Genomic DNA, 25418 nt, shown 5'->3' on the forward strand with positions numbered 1-25418 from the left:
ATTTCTGTAATGCTTATATAGTAATAAACCTTTATTGTCGAAGTACAACATGTGTACATTGAGATTAGCTGAGCCTCCCCCTCCCCCCCTGCTCTCTCCCCCCAACACACAGTGACAACAAACCCTCCATCCTACCACACCATGTGAACCAACTACACCACACACCTGCCTCCCAAGTCAATTCTGCCTAAGATTATGTCCCATTTAAAAGCCTGACAGCCCACGGATAAAAGCTATTTTTCAGCCTGTCGGTACGGCTGGCTATATTCCTATATCTCCTACCGGATGGTAGGAGAGTAAAGAGATACCGTCCAGGGTGTGAGTCATGCCTGAGAATCTTCCTCACTCTTCCAAGGCAACGAGCCCTGGCGATGTCATCCAGTGGTGTCAGGGAACAGCCCACAATGTCTTGTGCTGTGCTCACTACCCTCTCTAATACTTTCCTATCCGCGGCTGTCAGACCAGCATACCAAACCACAATACCATACGAGAGGACGCTCTCTATAGTAGACCAGTAAAAGAGGGTCATTAGCCATTGTTCTACCCTGTTCTTCCGCAAGACCCTAAGAAAGTGAAGCCTCTGTTGGGCCTTTCTAGCCACCTGGGTTGTGTTGACTTTCCAGGTCAACTTGCAGAAAAATATCTCAAATACAAAATCCTTTTCAGTTAGCATTATTCAGGCAAGATAACGAGAGAGATTCGGTGAAAGGGAGCTTTAGGGTCAAAGTCAATAAGTGTGATATCAGGCGTTGGACTCGGATGGGGAAAACCCAGCTACACAGTCCCTCCTTTGGTATGGAAGACTGTTGGAGCAACTACTCTTCAGTCCAACCTACCCGAGAGGAAAAGAAATGGATCTATGCACCTTGCATCTTGAGTTTCTGAATGAAAGGCAGGATATAAATGTAACAAGCCAGTTTAGTGTAGTGGTGAAGGTGCCAGCCTAGAAAGTAGGTGGTGAGTTCTAGTGCCACCTTAGGCATGGAAGCCAGCTGGGTGATGTTGAGTCAATCACCAGGTGACGGAGTACTAGTCCTGCCTCAAGCACGAAAGCCAGTTGGGTGGGCCAATCTCTCTCTTGTAGTCCAACCCACTTCACAAAGTGGTTATTGGGGAAAGAGGAGGAGGAAGGAATATGTATGTTCAGTACTTTGAGTTGCTTGTAATCTAAGAATAAAAATCAAATAGGGTTTTGTACACTATTACTATTCTGGCTGCAAACTATTGGGGGGGCTTGAAGAGGATCTCACAACCTCAGGGGTGGTTGGTGACTTGGGGGATCTCCCCATTTCCTCTTTTTAATTCTTGTAATTTTTAACTTTTTAACCTTGTTTTAATTCTATTTTTAACATTTTTACTATGTTTTTTTGGTTCTTATTTATAAACCACCTGGAGTCACTCAGGTGAGATGGGCAGTTCACAAGTTTGGTAAATACTAAAGCAGATGTAGTTTCACGTCATGCAAGAAATCATGGTTTATACCGGTCTTGATTTGTTGAATAAGTCATAGTCAAGTTCAAACAACAATCTCAGTCAGGACTGAGCAACTTGAGCTCATATCAAGCTTGGATGCACCACCCCAGATCAATTTCTAGTGACGGCAGGAAAATGAGAAGTGTAATTTAAACCTCTTCTGGATGTTATCTTAAATGTATTTAAAGATAGGCCTCCATACGTGACCTGTTGTCCAGTAACAGAGGAACACAGAAAACCCTGGCTTGGTCCACGTATATCAGCTCTCCTGCTCCCCAACAATAGTTCTGAGGCCCCCAGCCAGCCAAATATTACCTACCCCAACTGTAAGACTGTAAATTACAAACCAGAATAGCTAAGCCAGCATGGCAAGCCAGACACAAAGGCACCATTTATGACTTAGAATAAACTTGAACAGCCAAAGTTACTTTTTCATCTCCCATCATAGACTGTGGGCAGGTGGCAGTGTGCATTATCATACTGTCTTTGCAGCTCATATATCAAAAGAAGTCTTATTGTCTAACTTGACACTCCATGTCCTTGTGTTAGGAAACATCCTCACTGGAGCATATCAAGGACTATACCCCCTGTTTGAAAGCAGTTTTTCAAAAAAATTCAAAAAAAACCTAGGACTTTTCAAGACTGCTTTTGGGACTGAACATACAGGTAGTGCTCCACTTGCGACCACCATTGAGCCCAAAATTTATGATGTTAAGCAAGACTTGTTAAGTGAGCTTTGCTCAATTTTATGATTTTTCTTCCCACCGCTGTTAAGTGAATCACTGCAGTTGTTAAGAGTATTGTTAAGTGAATCTGGCTTCCCCATTGACTTTGCTTGTCAGAAAGTCACAAAAGGGGATCACATGACCCCGGGACACTGCAATCATCATAAATATGAGCCAGTTGCTAAGCAGCCAGATTTTTTTATCATGTGATCATGGGGATGATGCAGTGGTCATAAGTGTAAAAAATGGACATGTCACTTTTCAATGCTGTTATAACTTTGAACGATCACTAAACAAATGGTTGTAGTAGGAAGTTCTTTTAGAAAAATTAAAATGAAGGGGGAAGGGAGAATCATTCTTTTTAACAATGTGACCATCTGCTTGGAGAATGGAAATTAGCTGAGCCAAAGGTCCTTTTTCAAAAGGCAACTGGACTTTGTTTTCCCTTGAAGACGTTTCGCTCCTCATCCAAGAAGCTTCAGTCAGAACTGAAGAAGATTCTTGGATGAGAAGCGAAATGTCTTCAAGGAAAAACGAAGTCCAGTTGCCTTTTGAAAAAGGACCTTTGGGACAACCACAACCTGGATGACTGAGAATCTCCACAGAAATTAGCTGAGATAGAAAAGCAGGTGCTAGGAGCAGTGTCACTGACTTGCTTTAGGATAAATGGATGTTTCCATAAAAAGCCATTATGGAAATCATTTTGTTGGCATCCATTACAGACTCTCAAATCTCCAAACGTGCAAGTTGGCCCCTAAAGTTTAGGAACTTACTTGTTAAGCCATAATGTTTGAGTTCATATGAGTACTGAACCGTAATATAGTTTGGTTTTTGTCAAACCTGGAGAATGGTTTAGCATGCTATTTGAATCAGGTGATTATGATTTCTTCAACTAATCATTGTTTAAATAAATCATTGGCTAGCATAAGATAAAGGTAACTTACATCCTTGCCTCCATGAATAGAAGAGTTCTGGAATGGTTGTGCAAATACAATATATTGTGACTCTCTTTTCTGATATAAAATCTGAAAGTCAAAGTACTCTCCTTCACATTGTTTACAAAACAACAAATGGAGGCCGTACAAAGTGCCTCATAAAAGTGGTTTATAGCAAGTCACTGTTGAGGCTCTTGTTCCGTTCATAAATGGAGCTTTAACTGTACAGTTCAACAGTTATTCCTGATTCTAAATTGAGCATAGATGGGAAGAATTGTTCGGTTGTCCTTAAGATTAATGATGGAATGTTGAGGACGTGGTGACTCTTGTACCTGCGACTTGATACATTTTTGGGACTTTGTAGATCAGAGTCTCAGTTACGAGTGGAGGTAAGAGAAAGCCATGGAGTGCAAATGCTCAGATTTCTACTTTCATCCTTGGTTTGAGGCTTCTTAGAAATCATCACAAACCCCTATGTTATATACACTTGACCCATGTCACGTGCTAAGCCATTGTATGATTTGATTGGTCTCTTTAGTTATGTATTTAATTGTATTTTTATAACTTACTTCAATCCTGGAGGATACTGGATGGTATTCAGCAATATACCGGTATATAAACTAAACAAAACCCCAAGAGCTCTCTGGCCCAGGCTGAGAATTTTAATTTTAATTTTAACTGGGGTTTTATTTGTTCAGGGACGGATATAATTTTTTAAAATTGTTTTTAACTTTTGTATTTTTTGTTTTTAATCACCCTGAGTCCTTCGGGAAAGGGCGGTATATAAATGTAATAAAATAAATAAATAAATAAATAAATAAATAAATAATACAAACACTAGAAACCAAAAGTAAACTCAATACCCCAAGCAGTCATGTTGGGCCAAAAACTTGTTAAGATAAAACTGCTTTAAGATGTTTCTGTAACATCCGTAATGTAGGGATGTATTGTATATACTTTTGTGGGGCGTATTCAACTATGTGGAGGCTACCATTTGCTGCCTCACCTGTTTAAGGTTTACGGCTGATCAAACCGTAGCTTAGACCTACAGTGTGAACCTAGTCATCATGTCTTGTAAATGGGCAGGTGTGGTTTGCGGAAGCACAAAGACTGCTGTCTTTTTAAAAGTTGCACAGTGTTGCAACGCTCGAACCTGAGAAGGTTTGAGAAGGCTGTTCATCCTTCACTTTTAATGTACAATTTTTACATTTTTTAAAAATAGAATGGTATAATCAAGCCTGCTCGTTTGTTCCAAAAAGTTAGTTCAATTTTTAAACTGCATCTGAAAATGCTGATACAAGTCTCAGACAAAGGATAGTTCAGTTCTTCCTCCCTCCCTCTAATTTGGTTAAAATAAAAGCAAAAGTCCTTAAAGTACCCAGCCAACGCACATGTTCTGATTCTCACACTGAAGCCATGCAGACAGTATGACAATAAATGTGTCTTAAAAATATCACAGGGCTCTGTGGTCATAGTAAATGACATGACCTTTGAGCAAAATTGGGTTACTTGCAATATTTTGTTTGAACCTCAAGAAATCATTAGCTCTTCCCAGAGCTGGCTATACTGGCCAGAGGTATTGCAACTTACAGTCTGATTCACGTGGACTCTATTAAGTTGAGGAACGCTGCTATAATAATTGTTCTTAATCAGTGTTTTCTCTGTCAGCAATATTTAAGTTCTGTGGTCTACATTTCCCAAAATTCCCAGCTAGCATTTGTACAGATATAAAGACCATTAATGTCACAGTGGCCCTAACACAACTGTCAAAATGTTTCAGGAACAAAGCCAAAGCTAACTCCATGATGAAATTGTGTCATTTTTTCTTGTGCTTTTTGAAGGGATGTGACCTCTCCAAAGAAACTTGGTTTTGTGCCAGAATTCTTGGCTGGAGATTGCTTTGTTCCCCCGTTTGTTGGGGGAAGGAAATATCGCCAGTCCATATTAGGTTAATGGAGAGGATTCATTTTAATTCAAGCTTTCCCAGTTGGATATATTTAGCTCAGGTTGGACTCCAAGTTTCCTTATTTCTAAACAATTTCACCTTAGGCTACCTGTGGACCCCACCTGACCTGCAAACTCCAGTCTGAAATAATAAATCTTCCTAAAACATACTCCAAATACTTGCCTTACTGTAATCTGAGCCTCTCAACCTCCTCTGACCATTGCTGAATATCGTGTCATCGTTAAATATTTGATAAAGTGGCCTATTGCATGCTGTTCACCTTCGACCTTCCCTCCTCTTTCCCAAGTAGGCATTTGGAAAACAGTGAGATTGCATTTTTTTTTTAACAAAGCACACACACTTTTGAGAGCAAGAACAATTCTCCCCGTGCCAACGTCATAGCTGAAAGCACAGCACAAAAAGAAAGAAAGAAAAACAGCACAGCATTTCTGAAACTTAACAAAAACGTCCTTGAGTATTTATGGGCTGCATATTTTTCTTTCTTATTTTTCTTGTCAGTTATTCACCCTTCTACCTGGTGGAGTGTTCCTGAGGACATTAGCTCATGTACTGGGATGCCACATGGTGAGCATCTATTAGTTATTCTCAGCCATTAGTGTGGCTGTTCCGTTGCGCTGACTCCTCCATTCAGACCTAGAGCTTAGCTTCTTTAGTGATCCTTTGTTGAACCCAACTCTTCCTGTGATGTAGAAAGAACAACTAACATAATGTTACCATCTCTTGGGGGGATTTTTGCAGAGCGATGTTACTTTGAGTACTGTGCCTTTGGCATTTTTCCAGCATAGAAAGTAGAGGGTACAGTTGCATAAAGGAAGCTTAGTATCCAGATAAGGCAGAGTCATGGAAAACAGAAGATTAAATTGGGGTAGCTTTGGTAATGTTTGAAACAGCTGCTGAAGAATGACTTCTTGTATATATTTTTAAACCTAAATTTATTTTATTCAAAACAAAGTTAAAATACAAAATACAGAACTCAGAATTAAAATCCAAAAGGAAAAAAACCCCTCAAAACACAAAACAATCAAAACATTAAAAAGATGCATAAAAATAAGACATACACGTATTATCCACTCTACTTGAATACTGATTAATATATTACTACAACATTAGTTCTCACCTTTTGAGAAACAAGCCCTCCAAAAAATTTTAAACTACTAAATCTTTGCAGTTTGTTGACTTGTTTTCTATATGTTATATAAATGACCAAAAAGTTAACAGGAAAAACAATATTAGTGAAACAAAACAAAATTAGTGTTTCAAAACTCTTTCATAATAAGCTGCTATTGTCATACACTTGTAGGAAATTTACCAAGGCATCTTATCTATCCTAAATCATCTCAAAAGTTATAAACAAATCATCCTAGGTCAAATATCCATGTTTTTTCCCCTTAATATTGTCTCTAGTCAATTGTTGTTTAATTAAATATAGTAAATTAAGCCTCCGAAATATGTCTACCTTCTGATCAAAGTGCAAGCAGAAGTAATTGCCAATTAACTTTAATAAATCTATCCAGTCTACCCCAGACTTCATAGAGGTCTGGAATCTGTCTCTTTCCTTTTTAGTCAAAACCATAATATTGAAATAATGTGTCTTTGGAACAGCACATGAAATTGGAATAGCAGATGGCGTCTAGTTTGCTGGTTCACCAGCCTTGAGACTTATCTCTTTGATCTGGAATTGGATCAAAGTCCTTTTGTGTATCTTCATCCACATCCATAGATAAAGCTTCAGATCTTAACATTCATTTAACAATCATTAAAGTTTGATCAAGTTTTCGAGAAAAAAACTTAGGTAGAAACTGCACACTCCTTTCTTAGATTTCAGAGACTCTTCAGCCATCTTAATCTGTGGAATTTAGCCAGGAACAAAGAGCAAAAAAAAGTATGTTTGCCTCTATATTTCAATCCAAAATTATAAGAGAAGTTCAATGGAAATAAACTCCAGATGTTTTGCAAATTAAAAAAGATAGAGAATCCAGTGGTGAGAGTCTGAGAACTCTTCACTTCCCCCCAAACATTACCGTGCTTTCCATACAGAAGGGACAGAGGTTATCCAAAACAATGTATATCAAAAAGAAAAAAAAGAAAAATCAATTGGAGTCCAGCAAGGGGTTGAGATAAATCAGCACCCAACCGTTAATTAACTTTTAAAACAATAAGCAAAATAAAACTGAAATCAAAAATTGAAAGTTAAAATTCCAGCGTGCTTGGAAAATGAAAGTGCTTGACAGGAAGATGGATACGCCCAATGACTTTCAATTGCTTCCAGAGGGAAATGGAATCTTCCAGACACACACACCCCTTGCCCACTGGGCCCACGATCGTCCAGAAGTCGTCTTGGGTCACTCCTGAGTGCTCCCTTTCAAAACCAGGGAGCAGCACTGCCAAAGAACCAGCTTAAGCGGTGAAATGAGCAGATCATTGGTAAGAGAAAAAAGAAACTCTTACCATACAGCAGCCACCTTGAAAGGTGAGGGCCGACTTGTTGTATATTGACTGAAGCTGTGATGCCCTTGCTATCCTGACTTAGTTTCCCCTATTCCTGCCTTCCCTCCTCTATTGTTTGGTCCCTTTTCTCTTGATGGGTTTCATTTTTCCCCTGAACAAAATGTTTTCTTATTATAAAACATTTTAATTAATTAATATTAATTAAATGATTAATATTTATATTATATCAGAATGTATACTTATATTAATATGTATATATTTACATATTTTTACTTTTAGCGTATGTAATATATATATATTTAAATTATATTAGCGTATTAATTTAATTTGCATTAGTTTATATTAATTTTAAAAATCCTCCACTAAGATGTTAACGTAAGTGAAATGAATGAAATTAAAGAAGGCTATAGGTTTGCTAAATGCAAGGCCTAAGTAAGAAAAAACTAGTTTGCTGCTCTTGCTAACAAAAAAGTGGCTCTGGGGTGAAGATATTTTAGAAAAAGTAGCTGAGGGGGATGCTTCACCCCTTTTTGGTACAGCTATTTTTGTGGGGGCAGTCAGAGGTGCAGACAAATTTACCTTTCTACCTTTAGAAAGCTAGAAGCCTATCAGCCACTTTGAAGAAGGCATATGTGAAACAACCTTTACAACGGAGGGGAGGGGGCACTCCCCGAGAAGGTGAGATAGCCTTCTCTGTTTCTTCCTCCCCCCCCCCATGGAGAGAGAGAGAAAGGAGGAGGAGGAGGAGAAAGGCAAGAGAGACAGAAACAGATGAAAATAGCCATCTAATTTTGTAAAATATAAGGGCATGTAATATTCCATTCTACTGAAGAGAGATATACACAGTGCTTTTTTTGTAAAAGAAAAAGGTGCCAGAACTCACACATGTCATACAACCCGCCTTGCCTACCCTACAAGGTTCCATCCAAAAGTGCCGGAACTCTGTTCTAAGCGTTCTGTGACAAAAAAAAGCCCTGGATATACACAACTATATCTCAGTATAAGGAGGAAGGGAAAAAAGAGTATTAAGCCAGATTCTGTTTACAAGTCAACCACCCTATTAAAAGAAGGGAAGTTAAAAAGTTGGAGCAATTTCTGTGAATCAGCTGTGGCAGGACACCGTGAAGGGAAACATTAGACTTCCAAGTATAAGTTGACTGCCTCTTTCCCACTGAGCTAACCCACAGTCAAAAGCTAAACATGGGGAATCGAGGAACTGGAAAATAAAAAACGTTGATTCAGCCTCTGATCTTCCCCAATTATCTTCTGCTGGCATAAGCTCTGTGAAACTGGCATCCTTGGCTCAGATTTCAGCAGCAAAAGAGCACACCTTTATTTGTTCAGTCAGGTACATACCGGTAATATACTTTTGGCAAACATAAGCAATTGTCCTAAGACATCTAACGAACAAAGTGACCTGTAGATTAACTGTCCCTTAGTATAAAATCTCAAGTTTATTTATTGTAAATAGGATTTTTTTTTTCTTTTGCCCAATTTCCTCTTTACAACTAAGAGAAAATGACAGCCCCTTAAACCATGGGTAGCTCTGCTCCCACTTTTTGCAATGGAACCTTTCTGTTATTGATGTGGTCCAAATAACTCCTTTATAAAAAGCAGTCTATATTTTCTCCCTCAATTTCCTTAAATGCCCGTATATGTGCCATCTCTGTGCCATCGGCACTAGGGTTGCAACGGGGTGTTTTTTTTAAAAGTGTTTGATTTTAATATGAAATAAAAATTAAAAACAAAGCTGGCATGCTGTGGAGCAAAGCATCAGCCTCCAGAATTGCTTTTATTGTCAGGAACGCCCACTGGATTCCACACTGGCCTTGTAGGCCTCCATGTGAATTAAAAATAGTGAGTCACTTTAGACCAATACTTGTAAACTTGCTCTTTTATCAAGGAAAAAAAGAACAAGGAAAATTGGAAGTTAATTGTGTATTCAGGGTGATGTTACCGGAAGCAACTTCATAATTTTGCCTTTGGTTAAATTCGTCTTTTGTGACTGGCCTTCTATGTTGGCAACCATTTTATAAATTGCAAAGCTTTTGTGTGGCACTTGTTGTTTGAATGCCCTTCCCAGGCTCTTCAAACATCAGAAATACTCCCTAATCCAGGGATAGGCAACCTTGGCTCTTTCATGACTCGTGGACTTCAACTCCCAGAATTCCTGAGCCAGCATGGCTCAGCATGGAAACCTCTCCCTTTCCCCTCAGCATGGCTGGCTCAGGAATTCTGGGAGTTGAAGTCCACGAGTCATAAAAGAACCAAGGTTGCCTACCCCTGCCCTAATCCAATGCAGTTGGAGATCTTTGGCCTTATAATGTCATCTCTGTGTCTCTTCTTTCAGATCACTATCTGAAAGCCGAGTTTGGTGCAGTGCCTTAGCTTGCGCTGCATCCATAACTGTGGATAACTCAGTTAAACAGAGACACAATTTTTTTGAAGATTTTCAACCTTCATATTCTCCCCTCTCACTTTTCTTCAGTATACTTCCATTACACTTAACACCCCAGTGTTTGTCTAGGACAGGGGTGTCAAACTGGTGGCTTGCGGGCCGGATGCATCACGTGTGGGCTGGATGCATCACGTGCAGGCCACACCCATCCCATTTCCGCAAAGGCAAAGAAACATTGCAATACATCATGATTCGTCTCGTGACATGATCAACTTTGACACCCGTTGTCTAGGAAATTAAGGTGGATGATCTCTATTCTTAAATTCTTTCTATCTGCACATGATGAAGTGGGTTAGTCGTAAGAGGAGCCCAACCTTTTGGGCACCAGGGACCGGTGCCATGGAGAAAGGTTTTTCTGCGGATCAGAGGGTGCGTGGCTTTGCGTACTGCCTGCATCCTGCAGATGGGGCTTTGCTTGTTTGTGCATACTGGTTGCTGGCATGCTGCAGACCGGTGCTGGTCCAAGGACCGGGGGATGGGGGTTGAGGACCTTTGGTCTAAGACAGGGGTCAGCAACCCGAAACAGCAAAAGAGCCACTCGGAACCGGTTCCGTCATACACACAAAAAAGTGGGAGCTGCAAAATGTGCGCGTGCATGTGGGCACGCACGCGCATGCGCAGAACAAGCAAAAAATACACCACCCCTACGCCCGCACCGCATCCTGAGCTGCACGCACCTGTCGCTGCCCAGTGCCGCCAGCTTACACGGGGGGGGGGAGGGACGGACTCACAGGCGACGGGCACTGGGTTGCGGCGGCGCCTTCAGCCCAGGCACCGCCGGAGCCACCCGAGCGCCCTCCCCCTCTCCCGGGACCTCCAAGCCTCTGTGTTTGATGAATGCAGCAGCTCTTCAAACGTGGAGGCGGAGGTTTGGGGAGCTGCGCAGCTCTCCAAACCGCCGCCGCCCCGTTTGAAGAGCTGCTGCATTCCTCCGCGTTTGAAAGAAACACAGACGAACGCAGCAGCTGTGCAAAGAGGACGTTAGCAGTTTTGAGAGTGCGCGCGCACCTCTCCAAACCGCCGCCATCCCGTTTGCACAGCTGCCGCGTTCGTTCATGTTTGACGAGCGCGGCAGACCTCCGAACGGGACGGAGAGGTGCGTGCGCACCTCTCGGAACAGGCGGTGCCACTGTCCATTTGGAGAGGTGCGCGCGCACCACTGCCCGTTCGAAGGGGTGCGCGCGCATCGGGTGACTGGGAGCCGCAGGAGACGGCTCAAAGAGCCGCATGCGGCTCTGGAGCCGCGGGTTGCCGACCTGTGGTCTAAGAGATCGAACCTGATCCAGAGGCATCCAGTGGGCTTCATGGCCATGTAAAGACCTGAACCTGGATCTTCTAAAATCCTAAACCCCAAGTAGCTTGACATTTTAATCATTGCCTCATGCTATCTGATTTTGGTGAGGAATGTCAAATGTGACAGGATAACATGTCTATGAATTAGTTTATGAAAAACACAAATTGTATACCACACATAACTTCTATTAGAACAAGAATCCTTGTTCTGATAGCTTGGATTATTTTCAGGCAATGATAGATAATAGGTTTGGATGATACATTCATTAGCATCTACTATCATCTGGTACTATAAATACTAGGATAGAGGCAAGGCAATTGTAATCCTTAAGCTATATACATTGTACAGTATAGAGCAGCATGCCTACATCTGATGTCCTTCAGATGTGTTGAACTCACATAATTCTTATCTAAATATTAGCTGGAATAAAGGGAGTTGTAGTACAACCCATCTGAAAACCTCCCAGTTGGGGAAGCCCAATGTTTCAAGAGTCCAAACTGGTGGTAGTTTTCTTTTTGGCACATGCCTCTTTTCAAATCTCCTGAACATGGTGGAAATGCTTGTAAATTTCTCTCAGTAACCTCCTCCTCCTCCTCCTCAGTGTTTTTCCTGCAGGTGCAGGGTCCAACAAATGCCATCTTGTGAGATCAAACGCAGCATTCAGGTCTAACTGGGCATTTTTCATGTCTGCGTTTGCTGTATCTTGTGATCTTTACTTCGGGTTTTCACACTGGCATTTGCCATCTATATTTGGCATTACTCTCAGTGACATGCTTCAGGCAAAAATATTGCCTGTACGAGAGAAAGGAGGATTATGTCTCTGGCAACAGCCACATTGCCATGGCAGATAAGAAAGTTTTCTGAGCTCCCAAAATAACTCATAGATGAGTATATCTCCTTGGCATTTATTTTTATTTACCTAACTGAATTGCCCTCAGTAGCAACATTCTTTTATTCATAAATACAGTACTATATTCATATTTGTACTCTGAATTCCATGAACAATTTGGAAATATGTTTCCCATTAACTAGCTGAAACTGCCGACTATAGAAGAATGGACTTTAAAAGTCTCCAATCTGGCGGAAATGGCAAAGATCTCAGCGTACTTGAAAGATCAGTCGCAACAGAGATATATTGTGGAGTGGAGAAGATGGATTGATTATATCCAGAATAAATATGGGACTAAAAAGTTTCATCTAGCATTTGAATAAGTATTGATGTGATATTTAAATTGCTTGTAGTTATTTTATAAGAGTTAAAGTGCGATAGATTTAATATTTTATTGTTGTTTGCATAAGGTAGACTATGATTGTTTGTATTTTTATACCCTGTATTGAGCTCTGGGAAGTCGGGGAGGGGGGAGGGGGAGGGGAGGGAGGTGTTGGGGAGAGTTGGGGGGAGGGGAGGGGGTTGGGAGGGGTTTTGTCTTTTTAAAAAATGTATTGTAAAACTTTTCAATAAAAAAAAAGAAACTGCTGGTTCCAAGAGGAACCCATGGTATGGGATCCTCATTCAGATTAATAGAAGCCACTCAGTCTCTCATCATGGCAGCGCAGGCAGCTAGCTAGATAAACATCTTTATTACATCCTAAGGTTGGGCAGTAGATTGCCCTTCGTCATCATGAAGAGGAAATCTTTGTTCTATTTGCTGCCACTTAATTACAGTATTCCTTTTTACTGTCTTTAATGGAAACTCTATCCTTGGGCTTCTAAACTTTCAACCTAGGCAACTGTTAGATAGTGATATTACTGGCATTTTTTTCATGGAGGAACTGGAGCGCCTAAGGCAGGGGTAGGCAACCTTGGCTCTTTTATGACTCGTGGACTTCAACTCCCAGAATTCCTGAGCCTGCATGGCTCAGCTTGGAAACTCCCTTTCCCCTCAGCATGGCTGGCTCAGGAATTCTGGGAGTTGAAGTCAACGAGTCATAAAAGAGCCATGGTTGCCTACCCCTGGCCTAAGGTAACTCTTGCATGAGGCAAGTCTGAGAGCTCCTAATGTAACTCTTGCATGTGGCAGATTTGAGTTTCAGCAAGCTCAAGCATTTGCTGAGGCTCCTAGTGAAATTAGTAAGAACTAAATACAGCATATCACTAGTCTTACTTAAATGGGTAGTTAGGAGAACTGTCTCTATGTACATAAAATCTCCTCTTCTCATCCTTAATAAACTTTCCCCAATTGGTACTTTCCGCATGTGTGAGTGTACTGCAGCTTCCATTATCCTGTGCTAGCGTAGACAACTATCGTTATATTCAGCCTGTGGCTCAATATATTTGGAAGAAATGGTTTAAGGGAGGGAACTTGCTTATCCTAGATGGAGACTTTAATGTGTACCTTGCAGTTTATTTGCATAGTCTCTTCAAAATAGCTTGATCCTTACATCAAAAGAGAACATGTTGGCTTTACATAAAACATGAACCTGTTTTATCCTACTTACTGTGTTTTATCCTACTCAAGAACATTGAATATTTCCATGATAATAAAAAAGAGTAAAGTCTGTATCATTGAAGCTTCATATAAATTGGGAAATAAATTTGTTATAAATTTGTTCTGGGATTTTTTTTGCTAATTCTGTTAGGGCTTACTTTTGGGAAAGTAAGTGGTATGCTAAATTTGTGCTACCATATTGTCTGTCTACTATAGTTGTTCACATAACTATTTAACTTCTTTTTAAAGGGAAGCTAACACTGGCTGTTTGAAATTTCACCTATTTTCATTTTTTTCCTCTTCCCCGTTGTTGAATTTTAGATTACACCTCCCAGTGCAAGAATCCCAATGCCAGACCAGGATTATAAAGGTTAGACAATTCATGCCAAATACGGAGAGGTATAGTCTTCCGGGATGGAGAAAAAAGATTTAACTACTGGCTCACCAAAAAACCCAGATTCAACTGGTCGGAGAAGATGCCTAAAACATGGAGGTCAGGAAGTTAGTGTATTTTGTTTTTGAAATCTTTCCTTCTCTTTTTGAGAATCTTGAGAATTATCAATTCCATCCAAGCACAATGTTCAGACTCTTCCACAGTGTTAAGCATCAGATGGAAGAGAAAAGGAATGTCTGTGCCTATATGTAGCAGACATTACAGCAGCCCAGGTCTAGCAGCCTGACCTTTTTCTCCACCCATTAAGTCTGCCTTCACATATTGGTTCTGTGATTTGATCCTCATTCCCTTCTTATGATCAAGTCCCCTCAGCATACTTTTTCTACTAGTTGCACACAGGGCAAGCCACTTGTACATAAAAAGAGAGCAAACACATTCCCTTCTAGCACTGATGTTACTTAAAATAAAAAATAAAATAAATAATGAAACATCTGCAAAAAAAACCAACCAAGCTTAGAGAGCACTAAGGATCCCATAGTCACACACTTCTGTATCAATCCACTTCCATCCATCACCCATTCCTTCTTGATCCCATTTCCCCTGGTTTCATCGTATAGTACATCACATCTCAACTTAGTTTTAGGTTTCTCCTGACATACTTTTCATGGATAATAAATGATGTAATATTAATGCTAATATTATGATATAAACGGTTTCCCCATACGTATACAATTATGCCATCAGAGCTCAGCATCATGTCTGTTAGTAGCTAAGTGGAACCCAATTCTCAATTCTTGAAAAGTAAAGTGTGTTAGTAGCCTCCGAACAAAATGTTAAAAGGATTGTTGGTCTGGGAAAATCCTGCAAGACAAAAGCAGGGTATTTTTTGTTTTTGTTTCCCCAAATATAACCAAAATGCAACCGAAATGCAACTAGAAATATCAATGGAAAGGTCAAAATCTAAAAATGCATTTCTGTATATCTTGGAAAGGTTTCTGCTTAAATATCTGAATGTACCAATTCAAGGCATTCCGTTACTGCAAACTACACGAGAGTCCTTTTTTAATTGGTTTTGGTGTGTGTGTGCCCCCACGTACACACACAAAGAGAACTGTAATAGGTCTGGGAGCCCTAGAGAGTACAGTACAGCACTTCCCATTGTAAAATTAAAACACAGTATGGTCTTTTGTAGGCTTAAGTCATGGGTGGACAACTACAGCCCATTTATGACCTGTGGATGTCAACTCCCAGAATTCTTGAGCCAGCCAGGGATTCTGGGAGTTGAAATACACAGGTCGTAAAGGGGCCATAGTTGTCCACCCCTGACTTAAGGTAAAAAAGGAATGCAGAGCTCAGTTTTACGAAGAAAATACTTCACTTGTAGTTCCTGCAGGACAGACATCTCACTTTATGGATGAAACTCTCTGTTCCACTGAAGAGAAGGGCAAAGTGCTGTCCACCCATGTCAGGTCTTTTACCATGTTGGCCAATCATTCATGTCCACAAACAGCTCCTGGGATTAGGGTTTAACCAGCCTCCCACATTCTCCTTTGACTCCCTTGGCCCCTTTCTCTCTTTAAGGGATAAGAGAGTGGTTTAGCAAGAGAAGCCTTCCAGTCCCGCCGCTGGTGCTTAAAGGCAACTCTTTCCTTTTGGCTGGCAAAGAGAATCGTTTGGAGCTGTTTGTGCTTTTTGACAGCTGTAACCAATGGGAGTAAAAAAAAAAAGAATGCCATGCCCTGCAGTTCTGTTGCTTGGAACAAATAGTGATTCACGACAACAAAATCTGTACAAGTCATGAGAAGAATTCGCTTGGAAATGGTGCAAGGTTTGTTTACTTAAAAAACAGACATTGCTTGTCGTAAGGGAAATGGAAACCGCACATGAAAAGCAGATGATGGATGCCAATGGATATGTTTGCTTTTTAAAGCTCCCGTGCCCATTTTGAGCACTAAAGAATGCTGATTTTTCAATAGATGAATTGTTTTCTTTTTTTTTTAAAAAAAAGGAAGTTTATTTCCTGGTTTGTCTTCCAGTTGCAACAGTGGCCCTGTTTTGGACGGATGAGTTTTGTATGAATTTTGCTTCTTTCACATATTAATTCTGTTCAGCAAAGACACCTACGTTATGAGTTGTGGCCCATGTATGAATCACAAGTGGCTCAACAGGTGCTCTAACCATTGGTGGCTGATCTTTTATGATCTTACCCGGAAGGGACTGGAATGTTCTGGTAAAACACGTGCTTTTCGAGTCAAAGGCCTCCCCCCTCTTTAAAGATTTATCTAGGCAGGGTGGGGGAAAAAAGAGACTCGGGACCTGCTCTCATCACACTAGAAACACCACAGATTGTAGGCAGGCCTCACAATAAATGGTGGTGTCCAAGTACTCCAAAGACATATGCAGTCAACATCTTTTGGGGGGGGAGGTTTCTTAGAGAGACCCAATAGGCAAAATAAGTGCCTTAGATTGCTGCTGCTGCTGCTGCCAGGTGAACTGGTAATTGTCAGACTTGGAACAGAGCAACTTCCTGTATTTCTACTGCATAAGACCATAGAGAGGAAGATAGGCCTTGTTTTTGACTTTGCATTCGAGAAATCAGGGTGAATAGTGAAAGAGCTCATTATCTAATGTGACATCTTGAACAATCATTTTTATGAAGTGAAGCATCAAGTAATTACCTCCACCCATCATATGTAATCCCCTGGATTTGCGTAGCCTACTAATCCTTAGCGTGGGTTGAATTTGACTGAATGAATTGTGGCTTACTGCAGCTTAGAGTGATATGAATAGAGTCATAAAACTGGCCTCCTTGGGGAAAAAAACATGAAAAAAGGATAGCACCTACCCTAGAAGAGTATTTTGAAGCTACAACTGGGACAGAATGCAGCCATGTGGACCGTTCTTGGGGCCTCTTGGGTGGCACATGTAACATGGTTGTGGTGTAAGCTGCACTGGTTGCCAATGTGCTTCTGGGTTGAATTTGAGGTGTAGGTCCATAAAGTTCGAGGTGTAGGTCCTTTAAAGTCCTTTATGGCATTGATCCAAGTTACTTGAGGAACTGTCTCACCCCAATGTGACTGGCCTGCACACCCATGCCAGCAGAAGGGGGGGGCGGGAATGCTGTGGACCCTGTTGGTCAAGGAATTCCCGCTGGAAGGGTCCAGGAGAAGAGGCTTTTCTATTGTGGATGTGGTGTCCTGCTCACTCACACCCCCATATAACGGTGGTTTAGTGGGTTTATTAATATTCCCCAGCAATTCCCTTTACCCAAACCCCAGAAATGTCCCAATTAAGTCCAGCTAAAAGCAGACTGATGCTAGTCCACAGAGCAATTGCCAATGAGTCCACAAGGCACTAGAAAGTTTTCCAAACAAGATAAAACCACCAGGCCAAATCCACAAAACAAGAGGGTTCTCAAGGCAAGAAAAGTCCAGAGTTCACAAGGCACGATCCAAGTCGAGGCACAGTGTCAAATCAAAGCAAGGCAAGAATCACAATGACCAGGAAACACGTGGCTAGGAAATGAACATGTTTCCTGCATCGCCTCTGTTGTGCTAAATTGTTATGGGAGTTTCCCGATACTCCCGTGTAACACCTCTTCTCCGTGAGCTGCATTGGCTTCCGGTTGCCCTCCGGGTGAGATTCAAGGTGCTGGTAATGACCTATAAAGCTCTAAATGGCTTGGGTCCGGATTATCTAAGGGAACACCTGCTGCCGGCATCAACTTCCCATTGTCCTGTGCGCTCCCACAGGGAGGGCCTTCTCAGGGTGCCGTCGGTTAAGGAGTGCCGTCGGGTGATCCCCAGGGGGAGGGCATTCTCTGTGGGCGCGCCTGCCCTTTGGAATGATTTACCGGTGGAACTTCGGACCGCCCCCGATCTGCGTTCATTTTGCCTGGACCTGAAAACCTGGTTTTTTGATCTATCAGGCCTGGACTGAAGGGGTTTTAGCTTTTAATATTGTTTTAATTGTTGGGCTTAAGTAATTTAATCTATTTTAATTTTATACTATTTTTATATTGTATTTTATGCTGCCCTGTAAACCGCCCTGAGTCCTTTGGGAATAGGGCGGTATAAAAATTTAATTAAATAAATAAATAAGTAATTGGGCTGACCTTAGCTGTCTTTTCTCTGAACTATGTGTTCTCAGATCAGGTGCAGAAGGCAGTTCTTCATCAGTGACCAGCTGCAGCTGCGTACTTCCCACCTCCCTCCCCTCTCCACCCCTCAAGCCTCAGGGCTGTCCTGCTGCAACTGTGCTTCAGCCAAATCACTCTCCGATGGCTGCTTGGAGCTATTGACCAACTCCCCTCTAGACATGCCTAGAACTGGTTCATCCTCCTCTGAGTTAACATCTGGAGAGGAATCTGGGAAAGCGTCTGCGGGAATCATCACAGTGGATCCTATCATGTGGAACATTGTGTCCCTTGAAGTGAGATCTTAGCCTTCTGTAGGGACCTTAAAACCCAAGTGTGCCAATTGGCTTGGGATTCTGATGGGGGTGCATCACTCTAGAGATGGTTAATGGATTGAGATAAGACTCCGCCTCCAAGATTTGTACCTTGCTCCCTTCCTTGCCATCTTTGTTCACGTTAATTTTAATGATAATATTTATCATCTTAATAATTATATGTCTTGTTCTTACTTGGTTGTAAGCCAGCTAGAGTTGCATCTAGGCGAGGCTGGCGGCATATACATTTAATAATAAATAAAATAATTTTTTTTTTAAAAAAATCACAAGTTGTTTTGTAAATGGCTGAGACGGCCCCTTCCTGGAACAAGGACCTTGTTCAAGAAAGCTTTTCAGCTTGCTGGAGCTAGAATCTCATTCAAATGTGAGAATTTAGTAAGAAGGTACCAGGTGGAAGGCAAAACATGGGTGGCTATGATGTGCAAAAGAAAGAGCAGGGTGCCAGCTGACTCAGGGCTGCATAGGACAGATTGGATGGAAGCAGGGTTGAATGATAAAAAGAAATTACAAATGTAACACATCCGTATGCAATTTGTATTGGATCAGATACTACATACTTACGCTCCTGAGGCTACAATCTCACACTGTTGTACATTACCTTTCATGCTGAGAGAGGGGAAAAACTGCATTATTTTTTAAATGAGTGTCTTCTCGACTCAAGCATTACTGACTCAACGGAAGCACGAAAATCTCAGCCCAATTTTATGTGCTGCATGTACACCTTTTTCCTGGGTTTAGAGCTTTTTGTGTAGGTGAGGTGTTTGGGGGAACAGCTTTTTTTTCTTTTCTGATTTATAGCACAGCAGAAAGGGCATGCGGATTGTACTGAGTTTGATATATATCTGCTAATTAATAAATTCAGACTTTGCTGGCCTAGGGATGTCTGCATAATAAAAAGAATGCACCAAAAGAGAAATTATTGATGGAGAATAAAATGTGGCTTTTTCACTTTTCTTTCTTGACGCCTTCTTTCCAGCTGTATTAAATGGAACATATTTTGCCTCTGCTTGATATGATGTTTGATAATTATCAATCAATCTGAGAAGAGAGTGGTTTAATGCAAAAATCAGATCGTACTATGCAAGGGGAAGGAGTGATTTTCCCCATACACAAAATCCTCAGCTACAACCATTCATTTAGCGACTGTTCAAAATTAGGATGGCATGGAAAAAAAGTGACTTACCTGTCATTTATGTGTGAAGTCCTCACACCTCTGACTTTCAGCGTCCCCACTGTCATGTGATTGCAATTTGGGAGCTTGGCAACCGGCATGTGTTTACCATAATTGCAGCAACCACGTGATTGCCATTTGCCAACCTTCCCATCCAGCTTCCAACAAACAAACTCAATGGGGGAAGCTAGATTCGCTTAACAACCATGTGACTCGCTTAATGACCAAAATGTTGTAAAATCGGGCACAGTCACATGATGACTATCTGTAATGCTAAGTGACAGAAGTTTCAGCCATAACTGTGGGTGTACGTTGAGGGCTACCTTTCAGGTTCCTAGAATGAAAAACATCTTTGTGAATTCTGTCTCTAAATGACAGATTGCTTACTCTAGTCACTTTTTCAGCCTTCTCAAGATGACCTGATTTACTTCTTCTGCTTATAAAAACAAGCATCTTCTAGAACAGAGGTCCCCAATCTTCTGGGCACCAGGGACCGGTTCTGTGGAGAAAGGTTTTTCCATGGACCGGGGAGTGCGTGGTTTTGTGTGTTACCTGCATCCCACGGATGGGGCTTTGCTTGTTTGTGCAGACTAATTGCTGGCGTGCCACGGCCTGGTACCAGTCCATGGACCAGGGGTTGGGGGCCCCTGTTTTAGAAGAAAGGACAGACTGAGTGATAGAAATATGGGTCATTGTAAATAATTACTCATTAAGAGATCTATAGAAACTCTCGGCATACACAAGAGTCCTGTGAAGTTAGATTTAGCGAGGAGGACAGTCCAATACCCGAATTATTATTTTTCTTCTCTGGTTTGATTGTGTACAGTTTTTGTTGCAATCCATTGCCTTGCCTTATACTCTAAAATCTTTGATAAGCACCATTGAACAGATTACATTGGAAAGCACAGCCAGGTTCTTTTATATGAAATATTACACATTTTACCCACATCTGTAAATAATGCTAATTCCTATAGTCTGGTGAGCCACATAATCAGTGGCCGCCAAGGTGATGTTAGCTGTTTTAACGAAATGTAAACATCTGTAGAAAACATTTTCACTTGAGAAATTCACTGTGTGAATCACCGTAGAGGGGAATTGTCTCTCAGGGAAGAAAAGTTTGGGAAGGATGCCAGGAATGAGGGCTATAGCTCTTAACATGCTGAATGAATCAAATTTCTGGGAGAATGAAGCTTATTTAAGAAGTATTTATATTATTAGTTGATAAAATTTAGCCGCTAGGTAGATGATATGACTGCTTCAGTGATGCTAGAATTCACTAGGATGCTTTAATGTAGATTCCTTATTCCTCTCTAACCTGGATTCTTTTAGACCAGCAGTCTCCAACCTTTCTGGCATCAGGGACTGGTTTTGGAAGAAAATTTGTCTTTCAAAGACCGGGGTGGGGTAGGGATGTTTTCACATGCAACCTAGATCCCTTGCATGAAGCTTCACTCATTCACCTGCCACTCGCGCGGCCCGGTTCCTAACAGGCCACAAACTAGTACTGGTTTGTGGCCTGAGGTTTGGGGTCCTCTGTTCTAGACACTTTGGCTTATGGGCCGTACTCCCAATATCAATGAACATGGATAATAACGGGGTTATATTATAGATAATGTAGACAAGAAGAATTAGATGGAGCTAAAATGTAAAGGACTAGCTATTGGCATAGAACAGAACAGAATAGAATAACAGAGTTGGAAGAGACCTTGGAGGTCTTCTAGTCCAACCTCCTACTGAGGCAGCAAACCCTATACCATTTCAAATAAATGGTTGTCCAATCTCTTCTTAAAAACTCATTGTTGGAGCATTCACAACTGGAGGCAAGTTGTTCCAGTGATTAATTGTTCTAACTGTCAGGAAATTTCTTCTTAATTCTAGGTTGCTTTTCTCATTTCCATCCATTAATTTTGTCCTGCCTTCAGGTGCTTTGGAGAAGAGCTTGACTCCCTCTTCTTTGTGGCAACCCCTGAAATATTGGAACACTGCTATCATGTCACCCCTGGTCCTTCTTTTCATTAAATAGACATACCCAATTCCAGCAATTGTTCTTTAAATGTTTTAGCTGTCAGGTTTCCGACGTATGGGCTTTTCAAGTGACTCTGAGGCATTGTTTACCTTAAAAGTCCTTTATTAGCCTAATATACTGGCAAATGCTTGCTCGAAAGAAGCTGGAATCTGAAATCTCCACCCCTTGCACAATATATTAAAACACAATTCTCCACCTTTCTAATTTTGTCATCAATCATATTCTCAATTTGCCATCAAATTTGGAAAACTCAACAGTGGCCACAGGATTGGAAAATATCAGTTTACCTTCCAGTTCCAAAGAAAGACAGTGCCAAAGAATGTTCAAACTATCGCACCATTGCACTCATTTCACATGCTAGTAACGTTATGCTTAAAATCCTACAAGCTAGACTCCAGCAGTATGTGGATTGAGAACTATCAGAAGTACAGGCAGGATTTCGAAGAGGCAGAGGAACTAGAGATCAAATTGCCAACATACGCTGGATCGTGGAGAAAGCTAGGGAATTCCAGAAAAACATCTACTTCTGCTTCTTTGACTATGCTAAAGCATTTGATTGTGTGGATCACAACAAACTGTGGCAAGTTCTTAAAGAGATTGGAGTACCAGACCATCTTATTTGTCTCTTGAGAAACCTATATGCGGGTCAAGAAGCAACTGAGAATTGGACACGGAACCACTGATTGGTTCAAAATTGGGAAAGGAGTATGGCAAGGCTGTATACTGTCACCCTGCCTGTTTAACTTATATGCAGAGCACATCATGAGAAAGGCAGGGCTAGATGAATCAAAAGTTGGAATTAAGATTGCCGGGAGAAATATCATCAACCTAAGATATGCAGATGATACCACTCTAATGGGAGAAAGTGAAGAGGAACTAAAGAGCCTCTTGTTGCGAGTGAAGAAGGAGAGCGCAAAAGTTGGGTTGAAACTAAACACTAAGAAAACCAAGATCATGGCATCCGGCCCTCTCAATTCCTGGCAAATAGATGGGGAAGAAATGGAGGTAGTGACAGATTTTATTTTCCTGGGTTCCAAGATCACCGCAGACGGGGACTGCAGCCAAGAAATTAAAAGACGCTTGCTCCTGGGGAGGAAAGCCATGGCAAATCTAGACAGCACACTAAAAAGCAGAGACATCACCCTGTCAACAAAAGTGCGTATAGTCAAGGCGATGGTCTTCCCAGTTGCAATGTATGGCTGTGAAAGCTGGACCATAAGAAAGGCTGAGCGCCAAAGAATTGAGGCCTTTGAACTATGGTGCTGGAGAAGACTCCTGCGAGTCCCTTGGACTGCAAGGCGATCAAACCGGTCAGTCCTAGAGGAGATCAACCCTGACTGCTCTTTAGAAGGCCAGATCCTGAAGCTAAAACTCAAATACTTTGGCCACCTAATGAGAAGGAAGGACTCACTGGAAAAGAGCCTAATGCTGGGAAAGATTGAGGGCAATAGAAGAAGGGGACGACAGAGAATGAGGTGGCTGGATGGAGTCACTGAAGCAGTAGGCGTGAGCTTAGATGGACTCCAGAAGATGGTAGAGGACAGGAAGGCCTGGAGGAACGTTGTCCATAGGGTTGCGATGGGTCGGACACGACTTCGCAACTAACAACAACAAGGACAACCTGATCTGGACTGTAAAAGCCCAACTGACCACTAAGTGCCAACAAAGAAATACTATAGCAAAAACTCTTGATTTTTCTTTTGCAGCCTAGATCTAGAAACCTTAATGCAAGAAAACACCTTGCCCTGTTCCAGAAAGCTGTCAGCACCATGTGTATTTATTGATTCAACTGTCACAATCAGGTTGTGCCCATTTCAAATATATAATGGCAAAATTTACACACAACCATTGATGTACTTTTAGCTGCACATTTGGTATGGTTAATGTATTTCGATGAGGCCATAAAATGAAGAAAGTAAGAGGAGAGGAAGCTCACGGTTGATTACCTCTTTTTAAATTACCAGGTTGCCCCATCAGTGTGAAGCTTCCTTTCCAACAATACTTGTTTCTTGCAGTTATAGCAATTTTCTCCCACCTTCTGTTTAAACAGATATATTAAATTGTAACTGCAAATTAAGCTGTAAACAAATAGCCAGGGTCATGAAAACCAGGAAAATGTTTTGGTTGGTTTATTATAAGGTATCACTCTAGAAAGAGTACAGAGAAGAGCAACAAAGATGATCAGGGGACTGGAGGCTAAAACATATAAGGAACAGTTGCTGGAATTGGGAATGTCTAGTTTAATGAAGAGAAGGATGAGGGGGGACATGATAGCAGTGTTCCAATATCTCAGGGGTTGCCACAAAGGAGTCAAGCTATTCTCCAAAGCACCTGAAAGCAGGACATGACGCAACAGATGGAAACTAGTCAAGGAGAGAAGCAACCTAGATCTAAGGAGAAATTTCCTGACAGTTAGAACAATTAATCAGTGGAACAACCTGCCTCCAGAAGCCATTTGTCCGAAATGGTATAGGGTTTCCTGTGTAAACGGGGTTGACTAGATGACCTCCAAGGTCCCTTCCTCCTCCTCCTCCTCCTTATTATTATTATTATTATTATTATTATTATTATTATTATTATTATTATTATTATTATTATTATTTACACAACACTCATCTTTTTAATGTCACTCAATTCATTGATACGCTATACAGTGTCCAGAATTATTTAAATAAAAAGATTATAAAACAAGAAGTACAAACTAGAAAGAAAAACAGTGATCTTTTACATGTGGACTCACAACTGTAAAATCCCTGCTGTAGGGACCCTGCATCCCACGTGGAGCTGGATGTTTGAGGCTCTTTCAGAAGAAAACAGGGCGAGTGTTGCTCGGTTCCCTGGAGGGGGAAGATGCTGTTCCAGGGGGCAGATGTTGTATCAGAGAAGGTGCATTTCCTGGATCACATCAGATCACCTTACTTAATAGATGGGACCTGGAACAGGCCAACTCTGAACTGATGGAGAATTGGAAAATCGATACCTCCCTGGTTCTTAGCAATTCATGGAGCAGTTTCATCTGATTTAAATATTTAAAATGTGGTTAGGGTTTTGTTTTGGGAAAGATAAAGCATAGTCTTTTGATATGTCGAAGTGCTGCCTTCTTTAATTTTGCTGTCTTTAATTTTATTGGGTCATTTGTTCACAGTATGTCAAACACCACTCCCTCCCACACACATTAAACAAACCTCATATATTAAACCAATGAGCTCAGGAACAATCTCTGAATTTCTTAGACTGTAAACGGAACTATTTTAATTTGCATTTTTTTCTGGAGCTCCACAAAAGGAAAAAATGTCTAGAATGATAAGCAGGCGATCCAATTCCAAAGTTTTAGATTAACGTTGGCCAAGATGAACAAGAAAATTGCTTATTTGTCAAGACGTTTTGTGGGGTTTTATTTATTTATGGTACATTGCTTAAAATGCCTTTTCTATTATAAGGAATCAGTTGTTTGCAGTAATCGGGCCCAATCTAGTGAAAACAATCTGTAACAAAGTGGAATTTCTAAATATAAAAAATGCTTTTAATGTAACTCTCATAGAAAGTAATAGGTTCACTTCTAGGAATTAGAGTGGAATTTCTAAATATAAAAAATGCTTTGGGTGTAACTCATAGAAAGTAATAGGTTC

General features: G+C 41.1%; 1 long non-coding RNA gene across 2 annotated transcripts in view; it reads left to right on the forward strand.

Annotated features, from left to right (window-relative positions):
- LOC308659635 overlaps positions 1–24587 on the forward strand; it is a 26674-nt gene extending 2087 nt beyond the window's left edge. The window contains exons 3-4 of one of the 2 annotated variants that reach the window (XR_014024576.1): positions 14050–14221; positions 24552–24587. This is a non-coding gene — a long non-coding RNA (uncharacterized lncRNA). Of the gene's footprint in view, positions 1–14049; positions 14222–18271; positions 18708–24551 lie in introns of those variants that run through there. The other variant, XR_014024577.1, reaches the window with a different exon arrangement.
- Positions 24588–25418: the final 831 nt, after the last annotated feature.

Source organism: Vipera berus (genome assembly GCF_964194415.1).
Source record: "Vipera berus genome assembly, chromosome: 1".
Taxonomy (NCBI): Eukaryota; Metazoa; Chordata; class Lepidosauria; order Squamata; family Viperidae; genus Vipera; species Vipera berus.